At 36.0% G+C, this 24,003-nt stretch overlaps 1 long non-coding RNA gene across 1 annotated transcript in view; it reads left to right on the forward strand.

Moving 5' to 3' along the window:
- Window positions 1–13,869: 13,869 nt before the first annotated feature.
- The window catches only part of LOC138715649 (uncharacterized), a 140,995-nt gene continuing 130,861 nt past the window's right edge, over window positions 13,870–24,003 (forward strand). Inside the window, exon 1 of the long non-coding RNA XR_011336528.1 lies at window positions 13,870–13,989. This is a non-coding gene — a long non-coding RNA (uncharacterized lncRNA). The remainder of the gene's footprint in view (window positions 13,990–24,003) is intronic.

The raw sequence follows: 24,003 nt of genomic DNA on the forward strand, positions 1-24,003 counted from the left end.
GATGATGATGATGATGATGATCTCATAAAATATCATTTCGTTACCACCAATTTCATCAACACTAAATAAGTCTGGTAGTTGATATAGCGCCTTTAAATAAAACTAAAAAATAAGCAGAAACAGGCTAGTGGAGAACGAAAGGAGTAATGGAGAAGCAAGAAAGAAGAAAAGTGAAAAATAAGGTAGAAAGAATAAGAGAAAAAAGAGGCCAGTAAAGGGGAGGAAAGTAACGACAGCAAGATATGATTTTGAAATTACGGCAACTCGTGATAAAACCCACTCCAAACTCTCAGAATTCTTTCGCATTTATTCTGCTTCCTAAATGTTCCCTCGACGTGAATTAAAATCTTTTTTATTTTTTAGATTTTTTATTTTGGGTTAAATTGATGACAATGGCATTTCAGAGAGTATTTTAGAAGTGATCTAAGTTAATTTCCGGTCGGATAGATCTTCGGTTGCCGCTTTTCAATCAGTCCCTCAGAAGGTTTGAAGTCCTGTGTGCTACGCTGTCATTGGCACCCCTTGTGAACTCAGTGAGTGACAAGTCAGTTCGGATTGTTGAAAGCCATCCGTTTGTGAAGTCAAGCTTTATCATATATCGCGTAGTATTGTCCGTATTGACTGATTCGATCTGTAGTCATTTCTGTTATTCTCCTGCAAACATCTCGATTTCCAGCCACAGCCCCATCCAGAGAGAGAAAAAGAGGGACAGACAGACAGGGAAACGCGGTAATTGAGATCTGAATTTTATTTAAATTACTTTTAAGAATAGTTATGACTAATTTGTTTTTACTTTTACATCTTTAAAGTTATAAGTAATTTTTTTTTCCACATGTTTAAACATTTTTCAGTATATGTTGTACCACTATGTTGGTCTATTGCAGCGGTGACCAAACTGGGAGTCGTGATTACATCGTGTAATCAAAGAAAGACATTCTTACTAGTAAGGGGAGTTTCCTGTATACATTGCTCTCTATCTCGCTCACGTACTGAAGGTTAAGCAGCGTCGGTACCATGTCGCTCTACAAACACTCTGTCTTTACGAGAAGGAACAGAACGTTTCGTACAGAATGGAAAGAGGAATTTATTCGCTGTTCTGTCGGAGAAAATGTAATATGTTGCTTTGCTCAACGGTTCAATTAATAGTAGTATATAGAAGCGACATTACAGAGCATTACGCTGAATACACAGGTATAACAGGTATTATTATTATTATTATTGTTATTATTATTATTATTATTATTATTATTATTATTATTATTATTATTATTATTATTATTATTATTTATCAGCAAGTGTTACCATAATTCTTATGTACGTGCCTCAATATATAGGCTTACATCTTCCCTTGAATGATAAAATAATTATTAGGCTATATCTAGATTTTAATTTCTTTTTTTTAATCTTCTGATGACTATTATCAGTTATTTACTAGTTATTGATTTAATAATAATAATAATAATAATAATAATAATAATAATAAATAATAATACTGATAGCTTTATCAGCAGCAGCAGCAGTAGTAGCAGCAGCAGTAGTAGTAGTAGTAGTAGTAATAATAATAATAATAATAATAATAATAATAATAATAATAATAATAATAATAATAATAATATAGAGAAAAGATTGAATATTACGTGCCAGTGTAGTAATGAAGTGAGCTATTAGACTAAACTGCAAGAACTGAAATCAACCTTCAATCATCGTCATGAAGAGGAAGATGACATAAGCCAGTTATCTAGTGGCGAACGAAATAGCTTGTTCTCTTAAGCCTTCCATTTTTTTTTTATTTTAGTAGGTTATTTTACGACGCTTTATCAACAGCTTAGGTTATTTAGCGTCTGAATGAGATGAAGGTGATAATGCCGGCGAAATGAGTCCGGGGTCCAACACCGAAAGTTACCCAACATTTGCTTATATTGGGTTGAATGAAAACCCCAGAAAAAACCTCAACCAGGTAACTTGTCCCGACCGGGAATCGAACCCGGACCACCTGGTTTCGCGGCTAGACGCGCTAACCGTTACTCCACAGGTGTGGACTTAAGCCTTCCAACGAAGGAGAGTTTTATACAAGCGTAATGATCAAGGTGGCTGAAATAATTTGTCGAATGAAAGTTGTTAATTAATTTTGAAAAACCGCGCATTTCTCGACTAAATATCCAGAAGAGAATTCAGGAAATTTCTGATTGTGTTTATTGAGGAATATATATATATGTATATATTTTTTATTGGTTCTTGATGACAGTAGTGACATCACTGATACAGCAAAGCTTGCTATTTTTATTCGCGGAGTTGATGAAGAAATCGATGTTAGTGCACTAACCACCACTGATTGTAGTTTTCATGCCAAGTACCTCTCCCTCGTCTCCTTACTTCTTAGACTGTCTCTCGCGTGTAATCACTGCCGTTCGAGTTTTGGTCACCGCTGGTCTACTGGTTCTCAAGTTACAGAGTGTAACTAAAATCAATACCCAAACTTCTAGAGATGATAAAAGAGATCATAACAAATGTTTTTTGTTAAATGATCCTGGTTCTGAAACTAATTATTAAATGACAAAACCAAAAACTGTACTATGCTAACGTTACAGTTGTAAGGTTACATATGACACTCATGCTTCAAAACCATTTCAATTTTGGATTTCATCAGGTTTACGCTCTTCTACAGTCAGAAAACGAATACAGTGCGATGTTCACATTTGGACTTGCACTACTGCCTATTCTTTTCTCATTTAATCAGAACAACAATGGCAGGTATACAACCACATCTACTGATAGAAAGTCTACAACTATTGTTTCCAACACGCCTGAAGCGAACTCTAGCCGATAATTACGTACATGAAATGGTTTTTTAGCAGCGTGGAGGTTATGGGTTCGAATATTGAGAGACAGTGAATTCTTGTTCATTTTCTCGTCGATAGTGTAATGCCCTGTGCTGTCTTGCATGAAGTCTCAACGAAAATGTCTAATAAATTTATTTATTCCATGAGTCTGATAAGTTTAGTTGATATTTCTGACGTAAATGTTGATGACGTAGAATGACGTCGAACGAGTGTCTTAGGGCGAGGTTCAAAAGTTCACTTTTTACAATTCAATTATTATTCTCTCCAATTCAAATAACTATAATACCTACATGGGAAATAGAAGACAAAAGGGAACAGTTTTATGGATCAGCTGCTTTCTGACTCACTCTATTGTTTTCTATACTTCAACCTCAAGTTGATATTTCCGGAATTTAATATCACATCACGAGGGGAATAAAACTATAAGAGCGAACCACTTCCCTCAAAGACTTCAGAATTCCATTGTTACGTATAGGAATTAAACAAGGAAACTAGCATTACTACAAAAATGTTACGATCTTTCATCATTGCACTGACGAACAATTTTATGACCTTTATGAATGCACATGAAATACTATATGTACATGTCTTCTGTCATAGCTATTGATAAATTAATAAAATCGGCAAGGGTGAAGGTAGACTGAAGCATGTTTTGTGAGTCCGAGAGTTGCATGGCTTGGACATGTGGATCGAAATAACTAAGAAGGTATATCTCAGGAACTCCATCATGATGTAATGAAAGGAAAAAGGAGGCATGGAAAACCAATGAAGAAAAAACAAGAATTGACGGCGTGGGAAGGAAACAAAATATTAGATATGGAAATGGTGAGGGAACGCAAAAATAGAGAGAGAAATAGAGAGAGGGAGGAAAACTGCAAAGTAAAGATTTACTTCATATTGTAAACTTGGAAAAACGATGCCTTGCAGTGGTGAAACTCTTAAGAGGCTTTTGAATCTTAGCCTGCCCAAAAATTGAGCTATTGTAGGCCTACTTAGTAACATTAGATCTATAAGTTCGTATTAACGATGTATCGTAATACTTGGTTTAACTCCAACCCTTCCACATATTAAGTTCACAATTATTCCAGCATGGAGAGTTCAGTGCGAGGGTAGTGCCAGAAGCCTCTAAAGGCATGGCTACGATCTTGACTCGCAAACTTGAAGGGGGACCGGGAAGGAGGTATCGATTCGCTATATTTCCGTACGAAACGAGGCACAATAATACGTCGCGCTATATTGGTGTTCTGTGAATGCGCTACGATGTTAAGTGTGCATGCGTGTGTGTATTATATATTAATTTCGTGTAAAATGTCTCATACCAAGAGAACATTGAGGTAATCGTTTGTAGTAGGCTATTGAAAGAAGAATCGTTTTAGTTGAACGTATGAAACAAAATGTGAATATAAAGATAGGAGATCGACACCACATTTACATATCAAAATAGCGGATGAAGAAAGATAAAATAGAAATTTTCAATTTTCGTGGTATAAGAAATATCCTTGGCTAACTTGTTACAATGAGTATACTACATGTAACTTCAGAATAATAAGGGCTAAAATGTAGATATGAATGTTAAATTTGTTACTTATTTGTGTTACGTGTAATATTTAAGTGTAATGAAAGATCGAGATAATGCATTAATTTCTTACTGAATGAGATTTGTACAATGAATATTACATTTTCTTTTGCAATGCGTAAAACGAATAGCAGTGTATAATGTGATTACTTACCTTTTTATGCACTAGTGTTTTAAAGGATCACTTTTCACACTGATAACAGTGGATAAAATGCAACTTTGTGCGAGATCGTGCGTATTTGCTTGTTTTCTGCACAGAACCAATACGCGGTAAGTGTGAAATACCACATTCAGTATTCCCAACGAAACACACATAACAATTTCCCTCTTCTTACCGCTTAAGCGCGACATTCATTTTACTGCTTTAGGCTTTTAACATATTATTTTTAGAGACGTTTAACATAGTAATAATTATAAATTGGAAACTTACCACTGCAATTTCACCTAAATTGCAATGTTAATTATTGTTTTTAAATATTTGCAAAAATTAAGTAAAGTCTACTACTCCATGAAACTTATTCCATTCCTGATACAAGTAACATTAAGGAAGCCGTGAAAAAATCAACGAGATTCCAGATGCCGATGTTATTACTGCAACATGTTATATAAATAATATTGTTAAAATATTAAAATGAAAAATAAATCATTACATAACCTTACCGTTTGTTTTAAGTTCGCATTTATAGACTGGGGGAAAAAAAAGACAGACGTATATCACGGCCTGCTGGAGTATAGTAAACACACAAAACATTTTACAGCAACAATGTTGAAGAAAGATATTTTGGTGTTCCTAAGTTGGCGTCATTAAACAGAAACCAACATGGAGATTTCATTGCAACTAATTAGAAATTTGTCTTTCAGGTATGTAATAAACGATCTTCGCACAAAATAATGTACGATACACGAGCGGTATGTTTGTTTTCATGTTCTCGGAAATTAAAAAAGCTCAACTACGTTTCGATTTTTCAATCTTTTCCTCGACCATGAAAACGTCAACATACCGCTCTTGTAACGTATATTACTATTACGCACTATCGTAGAAAAATATATTTACAGCATTGCTCTCTGATCGGTTTTGGGAGCTCTAGTGCTACTTTCCTTACTAGCGCTTAAAAAGCAAGTAAGAAATGTGGTTCCTGCGCATGCGCCTGCCTCATTTTCTTAACTCAGCTCCTAATGGATTAAACTGCTAATGTACTACGAGATTTCTAGCTATCGACGGACTGGTACTATATTAACGCTTTGGTTATGTGGTTATTCTACGACGTTCGTCATGAAGTTCTTAACTTTCTCACTAGCATCGCAACTTCATGGAAGAACTAACAGTTAATTTTACAGTAATTTTGTATCGGCGTCATCTTCTAAAGATGCAGAAAATAATAATTCCAAACATACAGTAAAGTAAATTAAATTGAAAATGTGAAAATAACATTTTTGTACGATCGTGTTTTTATCGTAGATATTTACAGCTATTATGAGGCCTTGAAAGTTAGAATTCCCACACAGAAACTTGTTGCTAGGGAAACCATTCTTCACAACATAAAACTATACTGAAATAGACCCATTAAAGTATACTTATTGTTACTTAGTTACCGTTACAGTGCAGTTTTGCGAAGGTTTTGGATTAATATTGCTCTGAATTTTCAATGCAAAGTATATTGTATTTGCAATTTTAAAAATGTGATCCTGCAAAAAAATTTTGTTCAATACATGTTTGTGAAGTGCATTACAAAATCTCGGAAACTGAAAAATTCGTTCTGTTCGTTTTTCAAACTTTTCTTCGGTTTTGTAAAAATAATTTCCCAACCTTGTATCGTAATATACATACTATTAAAAATGATTTGTTCCGTTTTAATTATTTACATTGTAGCACATACTGTTTTTCTTTTACGTAAAGCGGTAATTGAAAAAAGACTCAACTTAAAAAAAAAAAACAAATAGTTTAAATATTGCAGAATAATAACTGTTAAGTGGTTTCGAATGATGGATATTTAAGAAGCAGAATTAATGCGGTTAAAATTAAATTTCTTCGTAGTTACTACTGAGGGTGTCCCAAAAGCAGACAGAATACCCAACGAAAAATGAGGACACTGTTACATATATTGCCAGAAGGTCCTACTTGAAAAAAAAATTCATCAGAATAAAACAGAAAAAATGTAATAGACAGGAATAATCCAAATCGTTTCTCTCAACTTATTCTAACATAAAGACCGGAAGTAACAAAAAAAGTCGATAAACAGAGGAAGATCAATTTTTTAAGCGGGAAGAGTCTTTTTTATTATTAATTCGTGAACAGAGATCATGACCATGATAGTGTGATGATGACAAAGACGATGAAGACAACGATAACGATGATGATGTTAATGTTGATTATAATGGTGAGAATGAGTTGTTACAATTTGTATTAACAGTTTGAGCATAATTTTTACATTGACAATTGAAGGGTTCAGAGCCATAGTGGGCCAAGCGCCATTTATTAAAAACGGAGAAAGCAAGGGTTAAAGTTAAGTGAATACCATAGTTTAATGAAGATTGACATATAATTTAGTTTTAATGTGTTTACTTTATATTACTTGCTATATATTTCCATTGAATTATGGTAATAACTTCATTTTAATCCTTGTTTTCTACGGTTTTAGTAAATGGCGCTTGGCCCACTATAGCTCTGAACCCTTCATTATTGTCTTGTAAATAAAATTAAGTAATTGGAGTGAAAGTTGTCAAAGTGTAAAAATCAGCAGTTATTGCGCCACGCAAGTTACAACGTTAATTAATTTCGTACCGTGTTTGTCGTATTTTATCTTATTCTTACTTTCTCTCTTGCAAATGTTGATTTCATGTTTTCTTGGTTTCACAAACGTCTCCTTTGCTTAAGATTTATAATTGGACCCAATGCTAACTTAAGCTATTTTTGCTTTTATTCCATGATTTTTACTTTCTCATTACAGAAAGCATTAAAATAAAGTATTTTGGCAGTGCAAGAATCGATTTAGAGATTTTCAGCATTCCTGACACCGAAGAAAAACAGTTTTTGGCACACTGTCTATCTGTCTGTCCACCTGTGCACACCAATTTCTGCCAAATTATTCGTATTCCATGGATTGTGTTCTTGTTCAGCACCTATGTCTGAATTCGTCAGGGAACGTAGGCTATACAATAAATACAGTGATTAGGCGTACTACAAAATTGATGGGTACTTATTTTTCCTCGCCTTTTTTAGTCCTCTCTTCACTCTAAGTATCCCATCTCCTGTAACTTAACCATTCTGTTGTCAGAAATCTATGACACATATTCACTCCAATCCAGTCTTCCGAATTTCATATTTATTGTATTTCACACAAACTTCTTGTATGTTGATTTCTCACATGATCTTGTCTGGTGAATTATCTTCCTCAAAACATTCATTTCAACAATTTCCAGTTTCTGTTTTGATTTTTCAGCAATAGCTATTGTTTCTATTGAATGTGTTAATACTGGTCGAATTAGAGTTTTATAAATTCTCAACTTCGTTTCTCTCCTTAAGCATTTAATTTTCCATTCGCAATGCTTTAAGGATCCTGATAGTCTTGTTGCACTCATATCTTCATTAAATTATTTTTCCAGAAATCATTATTATTTGTAATCATTACATCTAAATAGTAAAAAATGCATAACTATGATCCGTCCCAGTAATCTGTGGAGTAACTTCGCACATATGGGAGCGGAGTCTATCTGTGCCGGAGTGTATTGCGGGCAGCATCAGCTCGAGTCTTCTAAGGGGTAAGATGCTCGTGGTAAAAGGTTGAGTAGAGTTCAAATAGAAATGATCCAATCCCTGCAAGCGATTGCTAGCTTCGTTCAGGCAGTGCCTCCCCTCAGAGCGATCATTGGCCCTAGCCCTCCCACATACCACTTGCGCAGAGGACTTATTTCGTCTTTCTACTCTACAGAATCCTGGGACGGACCATAGTATAGCCTAATTTCGTTTGGAGCCCCAGTTTACATCTCACTGATTTCTTTGTGATGTGCGTTTCAGTTATAGCAATACGAATATTAATATTATTTAATTTCAAATTTATCATAAATTTGATAATATTTAATAATTGGTCTTATAAGTCCGTAATTAAATCTACAGAACAAATCTACAGCGGAACAGATTTATATATATTTTTTCTCATTTTGCATTCTAGAATTCCTGTCATTTCTATTATAAAGCATTAAAAATGGATGAGTTTAATGATTGCATTGTCTTATCTTTTTCTTTGTTTTCCGTCTAACATTACTTTTACCCAGTTCTCTATTCAAATGCTATTAATCAAATTGAAATAGGTATTAGGTACGTAGTGATACTCTAAAACAGGGATGCAGAACTGGGGAAGAGAGGAGTGGAAACATGGGGAAAGAGTTTGTTCCCCCGTCCACAATCCTCGGCCTTCAATGACGTTTCTGTGACGTTTCGTAAGCACACTGAATATATACGAGGCGTATCCAAAAGTAAGTTTCCCTATTTTTTTAAAAAAAAGAACACACACTTTCAGGAAAACATTTATTGGCAACAGGTACAGCAATGTTTTAGCTATTTTTCAACATAGCCACCATCAGAATTGAACACTTGTCGTATCGTGGGATCAACTTTTGTATCCCTCTGTCGTAGAACTCTGCAGCCTGTGAATGGAACCAGCGTGTGACAGACGTCTTCAGCTCTTCGTCGTTGCCAAAACGCTCACCGGAGGACAGGAATTTCTTGAGGTGCAAGAAAACGTGAAAATCGCTGGGAGCAAGATGAGGACTGTAGGGTGGATGATCAAACAACTCCCAGCCAAATTCCGTCAAAACAGCTGCTGTGCGCCGAGCCGTATGTGGACGAGCATTGTCATGGAGGAGCACAACACCTGCAGTAAGCATTCCACGCCTCTCGTTTTGAATGGCACGTCGAAATTTTCGCAGTGTTTCACAGTAACGGTCAGCGTTCACTGTTTCACCTCTTGGAAGGAAGTCAATGAGCAGAATGTTCTTCCTGTCCCAGAACACCGTGCACATCACTTTCCGTACCGACAGCGTCTGTTTGAATTTCGTCCTGACCGGAGATCCACTATGCCGCCATTGCATTGACTGCTGCTTGCTTTCCGGAGTGAAGTTCGAAATCCAAATCTCATCGTCCGTGACGATCCTGTCGAGGAACTCGTCGCCGTCATCGTGATACCGGTGCAGAAATGTCAGTGCTGCTCCTAAACGTTGCATTTTGTGTTCGGGTGTCAGATTTTTCGGCACCCACCTGGCACACACTTTTTTGAACAGCAGGTGCTTAGTGACAATCTCATGCAACAAGGATCGCGATATCTGCGGAAAATGGCTGCTCAGCTCCGTAATCGTGAAGCGACGGTTCTCCATGATGCACTGCCGCACCAGCTCAACACGATCATCATTGATGAGGGACGGTCGCCCACTGCACTCGCTCTTCATCATGGACACTTTGACGACCTTCGGAATACTCCCTACACCAGCGACGCACCATCTGCTTACTCATGATGTTCGGCCCATAGACCTGACAGAGCTGCCGATGAATTTCAATTGGCGCAATGCTTTGTGCATTAAAGAACTTTATCACCGACCGAACCTCGCAGGCGGCGGGAGAAGGAATAAGAGCTTCCATTTCGGACCACTGCTGCCACGCTAATGGCACCAGGCGGGACCTGTTCGGCTGGCAATGATTGATACGTCATAGATCTGTTACGCATGCGCAATTGACACGACTAATTACGTTTACTTTCAAGGGGAAAAAATCGGGAAACTTACTTTCTGGATGCGCCTCGTATCTCTTCTTCCCCAATCATGTCCAATGACACGAGGGTTGAAAGGAAGAGATGAGTGACGTCTGCCATAATTGTAGTAAAGTTTTGCACGTCTGCTCTAAAATTTGTAATATATTTTAATAATAAAGGGGCGCACGGTAACGTGCGGTTAAGACCTAACGCTGCAAGTCGGAATGTCGCGGGTTCGATTCATGGAGTCATTGGTTTTTTTCATTGACTTCATCCTTCCAACCGTACTACGGCCCTGGGGTCTACTCAGCCTCTAACAGAAATGAGTACCAGGGGCATTTCCTTGGGTGTAAAGGCGTTGGTCACGTAGGACTGACATCCCTTAAATGCTGATTTCTGTAAAGGTGAGAGTCTTAACTTCTCGTCATCCTCTGGACTGATTTGGCCTTTCTTGGGATTTGCTTTACCTTTTAGTAATACAATTGTGCAATGTCAAAAGCTTTATTAAAATCAATAGAACTGTAGTAATATGACGGAGCATACTATAATACATTTTCTGATATTTGACGAAGGATAAATATGACATCCATAAAAGAGCGTTGCCTAAGAAATCTGGGTTGTTAATCAGATAATGAAAATGAGCTAAGAGGTTTTCTACATTGTTTTGCTTTCCGACACTGATAATAACGTAGAAATTCTCTAGACGACATTCGTAATTAGAAAAATCCAATTTAATACGAATATAATTTATGTGAATTTATGCAAAATCAATCACATGATTGTATCTCCTTAAATTTTAAAATGTATCTTAAATTGAGTCGATTGTATCATTCTTGGGAAGAATAACGAAAAAATGGAGAATAGAAGCAGAGTGGAAGATGTAGTTGAGAAGCGGAAACTAAGAAGAAGAGACTAGAATTAAGGAAAATGATACGAATGAGAAAAAAAGGTGATGACGTAGGAGGAAAAGTAAAAGAATAAAGGGGTTATGAGAACCGAAAGAGTAAGAAGAGTTAAAAATAGAATAAGAGGAATAAGGGCGAGAAAGACAGGAAGAAGTAGAGTGAAGAGAAGTTAAGACAAGAGAAAGAGAAGAATATGGAGTAGTAAAAGGAAGAGAAAAATTATTAAAGATGTAATTGAAGAAAAGGAAGAGTAGACTAGGGAAAAATAAGCAAGGGAAGGAGAAGTATAACATGGGGAGTAGAAACAAAAGAATAATAAGTAGAAAAGGAAAGTATAAGATGGAAGAAGAGAAGAAAGAAGAAATGAAAGAATAGAGAGAAGGGAAAAATAATAGAAGAGCAGGAAGTATGATAAGAAGGGCATAAGATAGAATTAATATAAGAACAAGGAGGAGAAAGAAGAAATGAGAACTAGCAGAAAGAAGAGGGAAGAATGGAAAGGAAGGTAAGGGAAAGAAGACAGAAATAAGTAGTAAGATTACTCTCAAAAGATACAAGACGACATCGTTATGTGACTTAGTTTCGTGCTGAAATCAAATTCTTGTCTCGAAATTGAGGACTGTACTTTATCTCGGCAGTAGGCCTTCTGATGTCTTCTTTCCTCAGCAGCCAACATACCAGCCTATCTTAGCTTCGCCACGCCTGGTCTAACAAAACATTATCTATAAATATCGTTTGAAAGTTCAATTAAATCAGGAATTCGGGGGTAATTTTATTGTAAATAATTTATTTTGTAGCCAGTGAATGAGTTTCAAGCGGTAGGCTTGGAAGACGACTTCCTACTTCAGAAACTATCTGTTAATTTAGATTTATCTCATTATTTTCCCAAAATATCATTCTCTGTCTGAATACAAATAACTTGATCCTGAACGAAACTCTGCCAGTTAGATGAACATTTTGACTTTTTATCACACGAAATGAAAAACATAGCACAGTTAGCCACTTAAAGAGCCTATTTAAATGTTTTCTAGAAAACCTAATGTTTATACCTTATTTTATTAGTGCGTAAAGCTTGTTTCAAAATTTGGAAAATAATCTGTGGACACAAACACACAATTCCACGCAAACGTCTCTCAGCCAATGAATAATCTTGTTGATACTCAACCAATCAATGAAAATCGCACTGATAGTCAAAAGAATGGTGCTGAAAAGTAGCATAATAATTGATGACATTTTATCCTGCGTTCATTTGTTTAATTCCAAAGACATTTATATTCCTCTCATCTCTGTTTTCGATTTAATATTGTTCTCTAAGTTATTTCCGCTTGGTAAGGTAATTTATGACGAATGTAATATAATTTCATTGTGCGTGTAAGATATTCCCTTCGCCCGTGTAAGATAATTCCATGATGAATGTAAGGTAATTCCATGGTGAATATGAGGTTATTCCAAGGTGAATATAAGATAATTCCATGGTGAATGTAAGGTCCAGTCATTCCATAGCGAATATAAAGTACGTTACGTTCATGGTGATGTAAGGTCCAGTCATTCTATAGCGAATATAAAGTACGTTACTTTCATGGTGAATTAAGGTTCAATCATTCCATAGCGAATACAAAGTACGTTACTTTCATGGTGAATGTAAGATACCGGTAATTCAATGGTGAATGTAAGGTACAGTAATTCCATAATGAATGTAATACACAGTAATTCCATAGTAAATGTAAGGTACCGGTAATTCAATGGTGGATGTAAGGTAATTCCATGGCAAATATTAGGCAATTTCATGGCGCATGTGCATACGTTAATTCCATGGCGAATGTAAGGTAATGCAATAGTGTATGCAATTCCTTGACGAATTTAAGGTAATTCCATAGCGAATGTAAAGTAATTACTCGTACATGACAAATATAAGGTAATTCCATGGTCAATATTACGTAGTACAAAAATTCGATGGCGAATGTAATGTAGTTACATGGCAAATGTAAGGTAATTCTACGGTGAATACTACGTATAGTAATTCCATGGCGAATGCAAAGTAATTCCAACATAAATGTAATGTACAGCAAGGTAATTCCACGTGAATATAAGGTAACTGCATGGCGAATGTAATATGAAGTAATTTCATGGCGAATATAAGGTGATTCCATGGCAAATGTCTGGTAATTTAATGGTGAATCCTGGAGCTCTTTCTTTCTTTCTTTCTTTCTTTCTTTCTTTCTTTCTTTCTTTCTTTCTTTCTTTCTTTCTTTCCCGTTTTACCTTGCCAAAACATGAATTTGCTACCACCAATACACTGGCGCCAGTTAACCGCACGGTTCATACGTCAATAAATATAAAATCCCTGTAATTTTAACGCGGCTCCTAATGTGGGGAGTGGTGCGATTCACTTTAATAACCCAGAGCAAGAGTTTCACTTTAAAATCTCCAGTTTGAAGTAAATAATACAGCATATCATTCTCTCTTGCATAATTTTGGCACGATAATGAAGTCGAAAGCTTCAAAACATGATAAGCGAACTGAGTACAGTTTAACGGAATATCAGTGACCACATCGTCACCAACCAAACCCAACAATATCGGACTGGACCCATCCAATCTCTCTCTTTCTCTCTTACTACTCGGGGTTAGGTCTGTCCAAGGTCAGGGTCAGTCGGTCTACTTAGACAGACGGACAGACTACAGGGACGCGTGTCAGAGGAGTGACGTCACAAAGCAAGGGGGAGTCCGGCTTGATTAGATAGACTGTATAAACACAAAGAGGGGCATCGTTCTTTTTACAGCCTCCGACCGACTGACCGCGCGGTGGACGGTTCGGTTCCCCTCACACAGGTGAGAGGCGCGCGCCCACCCGCCCGCCCGCCTTGCCAAGCCGTCTGGACCCGTGCAGGAAGTGTGCGCATCTCACTGGCTACATTCTTCATATTCGTAATGTATTGTTTTATTTATTTGTGCAGTAGTAATGTTGGTAATGGTAGTTGCGGTAATCACAATAACTAGTATTTAAAGCAGCATTTAAAGATAGCTGTACAGTAGGCCTATTTGTACTACTCAGCGTCCAATTTTGAATGCAAACTTCCGGCGCTTATTTTACGTTCACGACGTAATAGGTTTGTTTGTCGAGCCTAACAAAGGACAGACGATTTTACCGATTTAATACAGTGCTCAAGGAAACTGTTGCATATTAGTTTATTGCAAACTTATGAAGAAATATGCAATTTTTTTTGCTAAAAATTTGTGCATATTAATTTATTGCAAGCTTATTAAGACATACAATTTTTTTGCTACAAAATTGTTGGACATCAGTTTATTGCAAGCTTATGAAGAAATATGCATTTTTTTTGCTAAAAATTGTTGCATATTAGTTTATTACAAGCTTATGAAGAAATGTGCAACTTTTTGCTAAAAAATTGTAGCATTTTAGTTTATTGCAAGCTTATGAAGAAATATACAATTTTTTGCTAAGAAATGTTTGCATATTGGTTTATTGCAAGTTTATGAAGAAATATACAATTTTTTGCTAATTTTTTTTTGCATATTAGTTTATTGCAAGCTTATGAAGAAATATACAATTTTTTGCTAAACAATTTTTGCATATTAGTTTATTGCAAGTTTATGAAGAAATATGCATTTTTTTTGCTAAAAAATTGTTGCATATTAGTTTACTGCAAGTTTATGAAGAAATATGCAATTTTTTTGCTAAAAATTGTTGCATATTAATTTATTGCAAGTTTATGAAGAAATATGCATTTTTTGCTCAAAAATTGTTGCATATTAGTTTATTGCAAGTTTATGAAGAAATATGTAATAAAATAATATGCAACAATTTCTTCGAGAACTGTACTTTGCGGTACTTCAGAACGTCTGAGTTTCGCAATTAGTATTATATATATATATATATATATATATATATATATATATATATATATATATATATAAAATTGTATTATTCAGCTGACATAATTAGGAATATTAAATCCAGAAGTTTGAGATGGGCAGGGCATCTAGCACGTATGGGCGAATCCAGAAATGCATATAGAGTGTTAGTTGGGAGGCCGGAGGGAAAAAGACCTTTGGGGAGACCGAGACGTATATGGAAAGAATATTAAAATGGATTTGAGGGAGGTGGGATATGATGATAGAGACTGGATTAATCTTGCTCAGGATAGGGACCAATGGCGGGCTTATGTGAGGGCGGCAATGAACCTCCGAGTTTCTTAAAAGCCAGTAAGTAAGTAAGTACGTAAGTAAGTATATCTAAATTTATTAATTTGTACTAGCTAGCTAGCTAGCGAGTACAAATTAAAATTATAAAACAAAAATGTTTCTAACCACTACCGGAAGAGCCAGGCTCGTGTACGGTGCTGTCTTAGCTAATAATATAACATAAAATTTACAAGGACAGTTTACTAAATACAGCAAGTAACTTAATTCAAACCAATAAATAACACAATAGAGCAAAAAAAAAGTAGAAAGAGAAAAAAAACTCATTTAATATAAATTGACATATATAAATAAATATAGACCTATATGTATTTTTTAAAATTATGTTCGTTTCTAAAACATGTCTTATTTTGTCACGGTACAAGAAAATTATGAATTTACCTGTTAACAAACTTGAAGAGAGACTTTCATACTGTACTTAGTTAAAAATCACGTTTTTATCAGTAAACGTGGATTTCTATAGCCCTAATTGGAAATGCTGTAGTGAATTATAATGGGATTGTTGACAGTTTATTTCATGTGGCATATATAAATTCCAATTCGAATATTCTCACACTGCCTGGCTGGTGAATCCCCTAATGCAGTGGTGTCATGAAATCAGCATGGCAACTTATGATTTTGAAGTTACGAGATATGCCGCGTGCTCCTATGTAAAAGTTTGCATACAACTGTACGATTACACAGCGTTCAGCCAAGGATGTAGAAAGTGTTACAGTAAGTAAGGGATTATAGTTATACGGGAAATCACAATCACACAAATAAGAGAATTAGACCTGTAAGTATCTGAGATACATCATGTACAATAATGATTAGAAACAGTAAATAAATTGTAATGCATTTAGGCTATATAACAACTTCTATAAACGACAAAGGAATAAGGAACAAACATTATTTGAAAATTGAAATATTTGTGAAATATAATTATGACTTATGACTATTTATTTACAAATTAGCAGTACTTCACTTCTTCTAACGGAAAACAGTATGCTAATCTGTAGTCTGTTCTTGACAAGAGGCGATAAACGCATGAAGGACTCAGTTAAGAATAAGTGGGAGTTATCACTGTGTTGCATTTTTCAATGGTTACATATTCAGCCTACATTCTGTGTACACATTTTGAAAACACACACACACGGGCGGAAGAAGTGAAAACTTTAGACATAAATTCCCTGTACGCCCAGTTCCGTGTAGAAAAACAGTATGAAACTTTACCACATGTGCTTGGGAGTTGCCCACAGGGAGAAGTACTCAGAATAAAACGTCACAACATCATACGTTCTATGATCGCAGATGCATTTCGACCCAAAAATCTAGACGTTCACGAGGAAGTTCATTGTATTGCTGATGGTGGAAGCAATCGTAGGATCGATATCGTAGCTATAAATAGAAATAAACAGACAGCCAAAATAATTGATTCCACAATCAGATTTGAAATCTCAGCCACTAAACCATCTGAAGTGAACAAAGAGAAAAAGAAAATCTACGAGCCCACGATTCAGTACCTATCGGCGAAATACAACATAGAAAAAATCACAGTTAGCAGTCTCTTCTTCGGAGCGAGAGGCACCATTCCGAAAGCCTTTGTAAAGTAGAGGGAAAAATACAAGCTGACGAGAGATCTTCAAGATGCCATCGTCACCACCATAATACAATTTTCTGTAGCGATATTTCGTCAGCATCTTTATGGTGTACATTCAATTTAAATTATATTTGGTTCTATTTTTTTCTTATGTCTTAATCAATTTTGTCTGAAACCTGTTTATATAATTTTTCATTTTAAATTTTATTGTGAGCTATTCTGTGTCGCAGGGCAAGCCCAAAATATTGGGTCAAACCAATAAATAATAGTGAACAGGTGTAATGAAACAGATTCTGTGAATAACTCATGTGAATTAAATATCACACAAAATGGGGAACACTTCCAACAGCTCCTGTGTGTAAAATGAGTACCGAATATTAATAAAACATAGTACGCAACAATAATAGAAATAATAGTGATACTCATAATAATATAAGTAATAACAGCAGTAGCAATAGAAGTAGTATAATGTCAGATATATTAATAGAAATATTAGTAATAGCGGCAGTAGCAATAATAGGAGAAATGTTAGAAATAGCTATAGAAACAGTAATAATAGTAGCAGTTGTAATAATAGTAACATTAGAAGTAGTAAATGTGATAATGACAATATAAATAAAACTATACTTGTAGTAGTAATAGAAGTAGGCCTAATGGGCCTAATAGTGGTAGGAGTAACAGAAATAATTTTAGAAGTAGTAATAAAAATTTTGTGTGTGTATGTGTGTGTGTCTAATGCCTACCCACTTCACTTAACGTGATTCGAGTTCCACATACTGTGGATAGATGGCAGGACTGTGACCCATTTTCAAGTTGTACACCACTTCGGCGGGCCACGTTATGCATCATGTGTATCTGTGAAGAGTTATGTCGTTTACTAGATGAGTGTATGTGTAAGTGTTGGTGTCAGTGTATTGTAGGGAATGGGTGCGGATGATGGTGAAGGTGAGGAAGGGAGAAGGGGAAAACCCGGTGCCGGCACGTAGCCTACTCCTGTCGAATTCATTCATTCATTTATTTTGCTCCATAGATCTTACACGAGCAATGAAGCTTTAAGATGTGGAACAAGTCAACATTTTACAATATTACAATTTTTACAAATTTTTATAGTTTTACAATTTAGTAATTTTCTACAATTTTTACAATTTTGTGCAATTTTTTACAACAGCACCAAGGGGGCCGTCAGGCTTAACGTCCCCATCCGACGGACGAATGACTATTAATAATGACATTAGCCTTCTCTTCATATGCACTGCGGAGTGATTTGGGATTTAACCCAGACATATTGGTGCACAATTCGTGGTGATTCGAAGTTGTGCACCGCCATCTCTCCTAGTCCCGAGGTAGAAATTTTACAAGAAAATTTCTGACCCCGCCGGGAATCGAACCCAGGCTGGCTAATCTTGAGGCATACGCCTTACCACAGAGCTAAATTATAGTACTATAGTAGTAATAATATAAGTAATAATGGTTATGGTTGCAATAGAACTAGTAGTATCAGTTATAATGGTAGAAATAATATAGTGATAATAGTAACACCAGAGACAGTAATAGTTGGGTCTATATGATAGAAATAGTAGTAGGCCTAGTAGCAAGATTGGTGGTGATTATCGTAGTTGTGGATGTAGCAGCAGCATCAGTAGCAGTAGTAATAGTGATGATGGTGATGGAGATGGTGGTGGTGGTGGTGACAGCGACGGAGACGGTGTTGGAAATTCCTAAATATTAATTGTATTCACACAAAGTTGTAGGCAGGTCTTGGGAACAACTCGGCGAGTACCGGTACATAACTTGTTTAGTTCTTGGAAACACTCGGAGAAAACCTGATGTTGCGGACTGGGTGAATCTGCATTTTTTCGCCGTTTTCAGTAAACTGGAATGCACCAGCTCCTTCCCGACAATTTTTAAGCCGATTACGTTCACGTTGCCGCTAGTCTCGGTAAAATGTTAGTTCTATGTCTTAAATTCCAGCATATTAACTGCCATTAAGTTTCGTAGGACATACAGTGATCATTCAGAGTTTATCAACTAACAATGAGATTATAGTTACTTATCAGGTAGAATGGTGAGTTTTAGGCTTAAAGTTGATGACTTCCATTCTAGAAATGAACAGCATGACGACGACAGCCAACTTGATCTAAAAATCGGACTTGGGCCGAGTTTCACACAGAATTTATTCTTCCAAAAACAAATGGTTGGCTACTAGAATTTTGAACACGGTGAAACCAGTATATGTGTCCAAAATGGACGAAAAACATTACAATGGATAAGAAGTGTGATGTTGTAAGAAACAACCTTCGAGGAGTAAGGTAATGATAAAGGGATTCCTTTATTAACAAGGAAAGGCACGAAAGAACTATCGGAATGAAAAACAGAAAGAGGATAATAGAGATGTTAGCAGTAGAAAAATAAACAGGTAAAAAGCAGCATAAAGAAGAACGAGGGCAAGTAGAAGAAAACAAGAAGTAGCAGAAGAAAAGAAATAAAACAAAAAGAAGCAGAAGTGGAAGTAAAAGAAGGATAAGAAGAAGGAAAAGAAAACGAAGAAATATAAAAATCAGTACGAGATAAAGGAATGTAGGCCTACATGAAGTAGAAAAAGAAGAGGTGGAAACAGGAAAAAGTGAAGGACAAGTTGAAAGAGAAGCTGGGAGATGGGTAGAGATGAAAAAAGATCTAGAAGAAGAAATAAAAAAATAAAACCACGAGGAGAAATATAGAAAAAAAACAGGAAGAAACAGTAGTGACAGAAATATGAGAATTAGAAGCGGAAATAGAAGCACACGTGTAATAAGGAGCAGAAGTGGAATGAGAAACAGTAGCAGACAGAGAAGCATAGGCCTAAGTGGAAAGAGAAGCTTAAGCGAAAAAGGAAAACTGAAGTGAAAAGAGAAGCAGAAGTGAAAAGAGAAGCAGGAATGGAAAGAGAAGCAGAAGTGGAAAGAGAAGCAGGAGTGGAAAGAGAAGCAGAAGTGGAAAGAGAAGCAGAAGTGAAAGAGAAGCAGAAGTGAAAGAGAAGCAGGAATGGAAAGAGAAGTAGAAGTGGAAAGAGAAGCGAAAGTGGATAAAGAAACAGAAGTGGAAAGAGAAGCTTAAGTGGAAAGGGAAACTGAAGTGAAAAGGGAAGGTGAAGTGGAAAGAGAAGGTAAAGTGGAAAAGGAAACAAATGGAAAGAGAAGCAGAAGTGGAAAGAAAAGTAGAAGTGAAAAGAGAAGCTTAAGTGAAAGAGAAGCAGGAATGGAAAGAGAAGTAGAAGTGGAAAAAGAAGTGAAAGTGGAAAGAGAAGCAGAAGTGGGAAGAGAAGTATAAGTTACAGAGAAGCGAAAGTGGAAAAAGAAACAGAAGTGGAAAGAGATGCTTAAGTGGAAATGGAAACTGAAGTGGAAGGGAAAGCTGAAGTGAAAAGGGAAGGTGAAGTGGAAAAGGAAACTGAAATGGAAACAAGCAGAAGTGGAAAGAAAAGTAGAAGTGAAAAGAGTACCAGACGTGGAATGAAAAGCGGAAGTGGAAAGAGAAGCATAAGTGAAAGAGAATCATGAATGGAAAGAGAAGTAGAAGTGGAAAGAGAAGTAGAAGTGGAAAGAGAAGCGAAAGTGGAAAGGTAAAGTGAAGTGGAAAGGAAAGCTGAAGTGAAAAGGGAAGATGAAGTGGAAAGGGAAGACGAAGTGGAAAAGAAATCTGAAATGGAAAGAGAAGCAAAAGTGGAAATAAAATAGAAATGGAAAGAGAAGCAGAAGTGGAAAGAGAAGCAGACGTGGAAAGAAAAGTGGAAGTGGAAAGAGAAGCAGACGTGGAAAGAAAAGCGGAAGTGGAAAGAGAAGTAGAAATGGAAAGAGAAGTAGAAGTGGAAAGAAATGCAGACGTGAAAATAAAAGCAGAAGTGGAAAGAGAAGCAGAAGTGGAAAGATAAACAGACGTGGAAAGAAACGTGGAAGTGGAAAGAGAAGCAGAATTGGGAAGAGAAGTAGAAGTGAATAGAAGCAGAAGTAGAAAGAGACAGAAGTGGAAAGAGACACAGAAATGAAAAGAGGAGACGTGAAAAGAGAAGCCGAACTGAAGAGAAGCAGAAGTGGAAAGATAAGTAGAATTAGAAGAAATAAAAGGAGAAGCAGAACAAAAAATGATAGGTATAGTTGACGAAAGAGTAGCCTATGGACAAGGAATTAGAGCTGAGGGAAGTGGAAGGAGAAGTTCAAGTATTAGACAAAGAAATATGAGAAGAATAAGAAAAAAGAAAATGAGAGGAAGTAAAATCAAATATAGAAACATAAGAAGGGAAAGTAAAGAAGGAAAAAGGCGCAGGAAAGGATGAAGAATAAGTAGATAAAATAATAATAATTTCAGGAGCAATAAGAGCAATATTACATCAGTAGGTTGCAGTAGTTTCTCTGTCTGAAGACACGATTGGAATAATGGAGAAGCGAAATTGCTGTTCCCTCGTATCCTACATAACGTTTTGTTTATATTCGTTAGCCCGACTTTAGAAGCGGATGTGGAGAGCTGCAGATTCAACAACAGTTGGCTCCAGCGGAAGAGATTCAGTTAATGGACTCAGAAAGATGGAATAAATGGCCGTTGTAAGAAATACCAAAAGTGCGTTTAACGTGTTTCTTTAGCACATTAACTCGATTATAGTTAATGCACTGAAGAAACACTTTAAACACCTCAAGTCACGAAAACCGTGTCAAGTAAAGCTCTCGGAGCAAAAAGTTGGAACGTTTTGTGCTAGAGATAGAGTCATCTGCGGCACCAAATATAACAGCTATCGAAGAGTCTGACATTACTGTGGTCACACAGCCGGAAAGAACTCAGCCACCGAACGAAACGCATTGGCACGGAATATAAAAGTAAGCGAAAACATTGAATAGTTATTTCGTGTGTTGATTTTCTTGGTTTAGCCTACTTTCTTTGGAATTAAGTTTATTGTAACTGGTTGTTTCCGAAAAGGGAACAAGCTTCAGATTTAAAAAATTTACAAGATTGTCTTATCAATTATTAAAGAATAACTATTTTTCATGACATTGCGTTAGCATAATAATAATAATGATAATAATAATAGGCCATAATAATAATAATAATAATAATAATAATAATAATAATAATAATAATGCAGTAGGGGAAATTGGAAGTTGCAAAATGAATTGCCACTGAATAAAGGAAAAAATGCGCTCCAAGCAGTAGACAGATGCTTAAATGAATGGCCGAATATTGGGGTGAAGAATTTTCTCAACATCTATAATGCACTAGTACAGCGTTTCTCAAACTTTTATATCTACGGAACCCTTTTAAACCCAAAATAAAACTGTGGAACCCAGCGGAATATTAGTGGTGTGTGTATGTGTGTGTGTGTATATATATATATATATATATATATATATATATATATATATATATATATATTTATATATATATATACATATATATTACAGACAATATTAAATTACCAAATTTATTTTTACCACTAACATTACACATTTTTATTGATGTCACACATTATACACATTTAAAAATTATAAATAATGTTGTTGATTGTAATAGCTTTCTTTGATAACACTGGGTGCACTCTTCTCTGGCTGTGCCAAAAGTCCATCACAGGGAGATTCTTAAACTGAGATTGCAGGGGCGAATCAGATGTCAGTTCCAGTAATGGCTTCGTATTCTTCAGACGCGAGGGAAAAAGGTTTTTCTTTGATGTCAAATAGATTTTTGACCCACAAGTTTTGAGAATTGTTTTCACTTTCCTGTTCTGGAAAATACTGCTCTACAGTGTGGTGCATATCATCCAAATGCTTTACTAATTCTTCATTGATTTCATCAAGTTCTCGGAGAGTTTCTTCGTTCTCTTCAAAGAAATCTTTCAAAACAAGGAAGCTCTCAAATTCACGGCCAGCTGGACTTCTCATCCATAACTGCAATTTTCTTTTGAAAGCCCTGATTTTATCTGCTGCAGTGAATATGTTAGCATTTTCCCCCCTGCAGTGACATATTTACTTCGTTCATTTTGACAAAAATATAAGATAAATAGGCAAGTCTGAAACGATCGTCCTACTCGAAATGGTGATCAATGAAGTCCTAAGTTCGAAGAGTCTACTTAAAGCTTTTGCGTGAAAAAGCCATCTCACTTCTGTATGGAGAAGCAGAGATTATGAAGGCTTCCCATGTCCTCACAAATGATTTTGAAGAGTCTTGAATTTAAGGGTCTGGACTTGATAAACTTAACGATTTTTACTGCTTCATTAAGAACATTTTTGATGTGGTCAAAGCTTTACGGTCCAAAATACACTGACTGCTTTTGCAATTTTTTGCAACTGACTTTATATGCGATACTGCACCAGTTGTTTTCCCAACTATTGTCTTTGCACATCCATGCAGACATGAACAAAATTGTCCCAGGGTATATGATTTTCTTCTAAGTACTCACTAACAAGTCTGAAAATTTCAGATCCTGTTGCATTAGCTGGCAGCAGTTTACATAATAGTGTCAAAACAATTCTGCGAAATATTCTTCACAGAATTTTCAATAGCATCTTCATAATGGTAACGGACAAACACTAGTACAACTGCCAGATCTGCTACATCACTTGACTCGTCTATCTGTAGTGCAAATTGACATAATCTGAGCCGACGGTCTAATTCTTCCTTGACGTAAACTGCCATGTTTTGAATGCGACAAGCCACTGTGTCATTTGAAAGCGGAATGGAAGATAATTGTTTAGCCTCCTTCTCATTGATCATGCATTTAACCATGTCAATCGCGCAGGGTTTTATTAATTTTTCGGCTACTGTGAGGAACTCACTTGCCTGAGCCACTCTGTAGCTTACAATGAAAGATGCCTCTGTTGCTTCTTCATTTGTACTATAAGATGTCTGAGCTAAGAACTTCTGTGAATTTAGTAATTCACGATGTTTTCTATCAAAGAACTCAATATTCTTGTCATGAAACTGAGCATGGTTTATTTCAAAATGGCGACGTAATGTTAAGGTATCATCGAACTATTAGGTAAAATTCTGCCACATATTACATACTGAGGGAAATTTTCAGCATGCATGAAATCCAAGGCTAAGTAACTCTAATTATATTTAAGTTTTTTTTTTTAATTACAGGTTCATGTTGTATTTTGAATGTTGGCTCCTTCACA

This window comes from Periplaneta americana, chromosome 15 (assembly GCF_040183065.1).
Source record: "Periplaneta americana isolate PAMFEO1 chromosome 15, P.americana_PAMFEO1_priV1, whole genome shotgun sequence".
Classification (NCBI taxonomy): Eukaryota; Metazoa; Arthropoda; class Insecta; order Blattodea; family Blattidae; genus Periplaneta; species Periplaneta americana.